At 38.3% G+C, this 7,441-nt stretch overlaps 1 long non-coding RNA gene across 1 annotated transcript; it reads left to right on the forward strand.

The window, feature by feature from the left end:
• Positions 1–1,518: 1,518 nt before the first annotated feature.
• On the forward strand, positions 1,519–7,441 carry LOC142160031 (uncharacterized). The gene is made up of 2 exons (XR_012693007.1): positions 1,519–3,426; positions 4,145–7,441. It is a non-coding gene; the product is annotated as an uncharacterized LOC142160031 (long non-coding RNA).

A 7,441-nucleotide genomic window follows, 5' to 3' on the forward strand; every position in this document is an offset into this window, starting at 1 on the left:
TTTGATAGTGTTAAATATGATTTTTTGTTTAGGCCTCATAAGGCCTTTGTTCAGCCATTTTATTGTAACTTGTATAGAAATATTATTTGCTAGAAGAGATTATTCATTTTTCTGTTAACTTGCAGTTTTGCAATATGTGAGCCTATGGCCTTGAAGTTGAACTAATAGAGAACACCTGAAGAATGTAACCAGTTATGAAAACAATAATGAGCTTCATATCCAGCTGGTAGTATGGGAGCTGTATCCATGGTGTTGCACATAGCATATCTCCAACTCCCCTTGAGATAAGAAATAATAGGCTCATCTGTCCTTAGAAGGGGGAGAAAAGTAAACACCTCAAGAATACGTGAGAAAGTTAATCAGTAGCGCTTCTCATAAACTAGTGGTATAAACTATTGTATGCATATGACGTAGGATTCATTTATTCAGTAGCCTATAAAAACCTGTATCTTTGTATCAATAAACTAGAGAATATTCCTTGCATACAGAACTTGGTCTGTGTCAATTTTCTCCAGCTGATTGAAGCGCTTCCAGATATACTTGACACCACAGGCTGACTTGGGTCAGAATTTTAGATTTAACAACTTGGAGGTCGCCACAGAGATTCGCTGTCCAGCAGGCTACAAGACAGACAACGGAGGTTTCCCAGCACATTGAACCCCAACATCCGCGGTCAGTAGATTTCTACTCGTTGGTCTTCCTAGTCTGGGTCACCTCATGTCTGTCTGAGGCACCTGACACGCGAATTTGTGAGTCTCAAGTATCATCTGATTAATATAATACAGTATTAACCCAATTTGTTTACTGTAATTGTATTGTTGATTAGATTTTTGAAAGATGATTGAATTTTGAGTGCATGTGTTTGTACCTATGTATGATGTATAAAGCATAAAAGTCACATAAGACATTGATCAAAGAAGCATGTAATGGAATAGAGGGATTTAGAGAGTTATTGTTTTGAACATTGAGTGAACATTTTAGACACCATCCCCAGAGGTATATCAAAGAAGGGAGATTCTGTAATCTGCCCAAATTGTGTAAGAGAGATTTCCAAAAGACCTTCGTCCCAGATACTGTCAAAGAAGCTATTTAGCACGGACATCCAGTACAAGGAGTCCACAGAACGGGACGTCCAGTGCAAGGACAACCCACAGAAACTAGATAAGAGTCCCGATTTGGACTCAACAGAATACTGTCAATACGAGTAATATAGATAGTAAACAAATGACAGCAGCTCCCTCATAGATATGATGCACAAAGACTAAAGGAAATGGGGGAGTAGAAGGTCTGCAGGGAATTTTTCAAGAAAGCGGGGATAGCCAAAGATATGTGTGGATGGAGAAACAAAGGTGTTGCAAGTGGTAATGTGACAAGAACAAAGGGGTATTGAGATCAAACCCCAAGAGATTGTTTGAGGTGGCACAGGAAAGTTAAGAGATCTGAAAAGTCGAAATATATGTGGATATGCTAAATGCATCGGAAGCTGAATAATGAATCAAGTAGGTTGTATATTATAAATGTATGTTTGATCCTGTGCAGCTAAATAAGTGAAATGTGCCCCTCCCTTATTCTGTGTAAATGATTTCAGTGTGTTGAGATAAGAAGCACACTGTTTTTTGTTTTTTGACAATGTATGTAAAATTAAAAAAATGTGTCCGGAGTGCTGATTGATGATAACATGTTGAAGCTAACTTGTATTTAGTGTAATGCTGGGACTTGTAGTTCCACAGCAGTAGGCTGGAAGATGTCAGTTAAGTTTTCTTTCTCTGTATGTGAGTTTTGTCTCCGTCTTACTGCGTGTGAGAGAGATCCGTGATAATTCACATTGTTTGTTCTCTGTCTTAGTGCTCTATAAGGGAGATGTTTGATTTACTTTAAATCACAATGTTTGTCTGTCTTGTCCGTTTTTTACAAGAGACATGTTTCAAGGTTGAAAAAGTTGTACATTCATTGCTTAATGATAAGCTTTTAAAAAGATACAAAAGAAGTTTTAAAATGTTTGGTCCGATTGCACGGACAAGATTGTAAATAATGTACATTATTACTATAAGTACTAGTGTCAGAACAAAGCTGGCTGGGATCCAACAAGCCGTTTCTGTATTTGAACAAAATAATTTTGTTTCTGAAGTTCAGAAATATAGCTTTCTCTTTAATGAAGTTGAGAATTGTGGGAGTGAGCTTACATGCTGTTTTTATCTGTGTTAAAATGGCGCTGATGAATGTTCTCAGAAATCAGGAGGGTTTGTTATGCCTTTAAAGAAATGTTACGAGATAAAATGTCGTCTGTGAGCGAGACTTAAGTGAATATATTTTTACTTTGAACACGAAAATCACAGAATCTAGAAATATGTGTGAATATTTGGTCACGGGAGAGAGATTTTGTTGAGAAAATGTTGAATGATTTACAGACACAATGTATTGTGTCTAACGAGAGTACTCTGATTTATGAGACAGTGCTGCTTTTAAAATGGTTGAATACTTGGAACCAAGATTCCAGATTGAATGTTTCTAAACCCGGAAATTTAATTAGTGTCATTTAAAAGGGCTGTACTAAGAGATGATAAGAAAGGAGTGGCTTTGAACACTCGCCCAGGTCTCGTCATTTTGACATTCTCTATTTGTGAAATTAGGGACTGCCCCTTTGAGGAAATCAAGGCATGGAACGCATAGCGTCACAGTTAAGCTTTTAGCAGCTGTTCACTGGTTACCTGATAACAGTATACACGCATGTTACAGTTACAGTAATTCCTAGTAAATAAATGTTAATCTCTATGCAAAAGTTTTTTTATTCACAGGTCTCCAGCTGCAAAGACCCATTAGGCAATCCAGATTGCATTGATTTAACTTCCAATGCACCATCTTTGCACCACAACAAACATAAGTATAAACTAATGAAGGATTTAAATAACGTAAACTCTTCTGAGTAATGATTACCTTGTTTTGGAAGAGATATTAGAGTTTATGTGCTATTCGCATAGCAAATGCATGAACTAGGTGGTTTTTCTGTATGTGCAGAAAGCAAAAGGTTTTTATTTGTATCCTCATTACAGTTTTGAGTAAATCAGTGTTTGTAAAGACATTTACTGCCCTTATTTACTGTGCTATAATTGGCATATACTGTAAATAATTCTCTTTATTGTGGGTATGGTAATGCATTGATGGGAATTCTATATTTTTACAGAAATGAAAAAGATTTAAGACTTTAAGAGCAATTGTATGTGCTCCTGCATTAGCACTTCTGGATCATAGCAAGCCATTTATACTCTCCTCTGAGCAGAACCAAATGTTTAACCAATTTTAAGCTGAAATAACTTCAGCGCCAGCACTGGCTTTGCCAGATTATGACAAGCCTTTCACATTATTTTGTTATGAAGTCAGTGCACATGTACAAGGAGTACTGACACAAATACATGGTCGCAAGCTAAGGTCACTTGCATACTACTCTGCTTTAGTGCTTGAAAAGAGTATAGATATTGTGCTAGGACACCCAGTTACCTTAACGGTATCGTACGTTGTGACAGAAACCAAGCACAAGCAAAACATTTGTTACCGGCCAGATTTACTAAGTATGAAGATATACAGCACAAAGGACATTCCCTCCTATTGTGAAATGAGTGACATATAACACTTGCCGAGCGCACTGTGTATTTTCTTCCTCCCTTTCCTTTTTTATTAGAAGAAAAAAAAAAAAAAAAAAAAAGGAAGCACAAGAGGCCCCAGAGCCTCTCATGTTCACAGATATATGTTAAGACCTTCAGACAAGGGGAATCTGAGTAAACTGTATTTTAAGTTTTTTAAAGGTCCAAGGGAGACCAGAGAGGGGAGTTCATTGATATTAGCAGGAGGAATATAGATTGCACGTTATTTTCCTTTGCTGTGCGCTGTAGATGTGTACTAGACTAGAAAGGAAAGCCAAGTTTGGAAGAACCAGACTCAGGCCCATAGTAATGTATAGATCATTATACATAATTAGAAAATTCTAATATGAAAGTTTAACCCAACCAAATAAAGAAAAGAGCAACCCATGACTACAGGGGTTTACACCCAATGCAGGAATGTGTTTGTGAGTATTGTGGCCCAACACATTATTATATACACTAATAGAACTGATGATGTGGCTTATTAACAGGTTATTTAAGCTAAGTGTTTCTCTTCCAGAAGAATTAAAGTTACCACATCTGTCTTAACCGTTGTACTGTACACTCCATCTAATGAGTGTAAACTTTGTGGAACTCAGAAACCAAGAACCTTGTCCTTGGATTCCACATGCTCCTTACTGAAGCCTATCCTAATGAAGTAGCACTGCTTACTCCCAGTAACGTTACACTTAAGCAGTGCACAATGTTGAATCCTGCTGCCTTATTGCAGCAAGTTTCAAAAGATGGGAGAAGTACCTGTATATATTGGGGTTACCCTAGGGATTTGGGGGAATTCCATTCCAGCTTGAACAGAAAGAAAGGAAAAAAAAAAATGCAAACAAAATTTTTCTGAACATGATTGCATAGAACTAATGAAACAAGAATCTCTGGTTTTATCTCACATTAAAGATAAACCATTACCAGATGCAGACATCACTCTTTTTGTAGATGGTTCACACTATCACATAGATCCTGTCCAGTATACAGGGTGTGCTGTAACCACACACACAGAAATAGTGATTCAACAGACTCTACCGAGTCACATGTCAGCACAAGAAGCTGAACTAAAGGCCCTGACACTTGCATGCATATATGCAAAAGGACAAAGAGTAAATATTTACACTGATTCAAGTTATGCATTTGTAATTGCGCATGATTATGGCCCTGTATGGAAAAGTAGGGACCTTATGGGTTCAGCAAGCAAACCAGTCAATATGATGAACATACCAGGGCATTGTTCACTGCATTCCAGCTGTCCTCCAAACAGTGATGAAGATGAAGACACACACAGAGATACTACCCCCGAAGCTAAGTGAAATAGACCAGGCCGCACGAGAAGCCGCCATAGCCCCAGTACCCCAAGGGGAGTCTATTTACATGGTGACCCCCTGACCCCTGTTTGACCAGAGCACACTCCAACTTATGCAAAGACAAGCAACAGAAAATAAGAAAAAGACTTGGGCAATACATGGAGCACTAGAAGTGCAAGGAGTGGTGTAAAGGTCAGCGTTTGTGTCTGCCAAAAGTAGTTTATCCCATTATGGCCAATATAGCACACGAGAAAGTGCATCTGGGAAAAGATGCTATGGTTGTACTCACTAGCAGCTTATGGATAGTACCAGGGTTCGCCCAAGCAGCACAGTCGTTAGTGGCAGAATGCCTAGTCTGTGCACAAAGTAACCCGAGTAAGTCTGTCCTATGGAAAAGCACACCCCAGACATAATATCCCTATAAGAGGATACAGATAGACTTTATAACTTCCCAAATGCTCGGGCTTTGAGAATGTGCTTGTCTGTGTCAACTTCTTTAGTCACTGGCTGGAGACATGGCTGTATAGAAAAGCAAATGCTAAAGCATTAGCCAAGAAAATTGCGAATGAGGTAATCTGATGATATGGTGTACCAGAGGTCATTGTAAGTGACAGAGGGATACACTTTACGGGGCAAGGATTCCAGAAACTATCACACCCCCTACAGATCCCAAAGTTCAGGATGTATGGAGCGCCTTAATGGTACACTGAAATTGAAAATGCAGAAAATAATGGCTGAAACAGGTCTGCCATGGATCTCATGTTTACCTGCACTCAGTAAAAAATACTGCTAGGAAAGACACAGGTTTAACACCATATGAGATATTGTTTGGCACAGCAAACAGAACAGGCTGTTATTTTCCATAGCAACTACACCATGTATATAGTGATTTGTTGAATTATGTTGCCTTATTATAGAAACAACTAACTGAAATACATGGTCAAATATTCTCCTCCATTGCAAACCCTAATTTTGATACAGGTACCCATAAACTGCACCCTGGGGGGCTGGGTGGTCGTGAGAAAGCACATCAGGAGAAGTCTTGAACCCAGATACAAGGGTCCTTATCAAGTCCTGTTGACGACTCCCATGGCAGTGAAAGTACAGGAAAGAGACACCTGGATTCACGCATAACACTGCAAAGTCTTCAAATCAGGGGAGTCTTGTTCTGATAAATAGAAATGACTGTCTCATTGTATTGATATGTCTTGCCAGAATAATTGTGACTGAAGTAGGGATTAAGGCCTCCCTAACCCAGTATGAAACAGACAGTTAAGTGACATATTGCCTATGCCACTGTGAGAAACATATGGGAAGGAGTGCTCAACAATTTGCACTCATAGTAGAGTAAACTCTGAAAATGTCTTTGTGCAGATGCATAACCTCATTGGTAAAGTTGTCAGTAATGATTCATGTTGGATATTGGAAATATTGGCATTAGTAGCAAATGGTTTAGCAATCCTGTTGATCGAATAGGTGATAATGAAACTAAATATATGGCTGATTAAGAAGTTACTGACACTTGATTGTTGTCTCTCCAAAAAGGGAACCACTGAAAATCCCGAACCTCTGATGATCACAGAAATTACTTCTGAAACCTGACCAGACTATGAGTGTCATGAATTATTTGGACTAGCAAAGCCAAAGAACTGCAGAGTTTGCAACAAGAAACTACTAAAGATTGAACAAAGGACATGCAAGGCCTGCAGAACTACTATAGACTCATTAACTATCTTTTAAGAAACCATCTTTTAAGAAACCATCTTCTAAGAAACCATCTTTTCTAGACATGGACATTTGCCAAAATGCATCTCCTCATAAATCAAGTTAGGACAGGGAGGATCACAGGCTTATTAATGGGGGATGAGTTGACAGATTCCTAAGGGGACCAACTCTATGCATGTGGCCTCCTACATGTGTATAAGTACCTGCTTATTAAGAATGTGGTTCTATAGATAGGATTAGGTAGGTAGGAGGAGAAAGGGTCGAAAATTGAATAAAAGATGGGAAATGTTAAATATGATTTTTTGTTAAGGCCTCATAAGGCCTTTGTTCAGCCATTTTATTGTAACTTGTATAGAAATATTATTTGCTAGAAGAGATTATTCATTTTTCTGTTAACTTGCAGTTTTGCAATATGTGAGCCTATGGCCTTGAAGTTGAACTAATAGAGAACACCTGAAGAATGTAACCAGTTATGAAAACAATAATGAGCTTCATATCCAGCTGGTAGTATGGGAGCTGTATCCATGGTGTTGCACATAGCATATCTCCAACTCCCCTTGAGATAAGAAATAATAGGCTCATCTGTCCTTAGAAGGGGGAGAAAAGTAAACACCTCAAGAATACGTGAGAAAGTTAATCAGTAGCGCTTCTCATAAACTAGTGGTATAAACTATTGTATGCATATGACGTAGGATTCATTTATTCAGTAGCCTATAAAAACCTGTATCTTTGTATCAATAAACTAGAGAATATTCCTTGCATACAGAA

This window comes from Mixophyes fleayi, chromosome 6 (assembly GCF_038048845.1).
Source record: "Mixophyes fleayi isolate aMixFle1 chromosome 6, aMixFle1.hap1, whole genome shotgun sequence".
Taxonomy (NCBI): Eukaryota; Metazoa; Chordata; class Amphibia; order Anura; family Limnodynastidae; genus Mixophyes; species Mixophyes fleayi.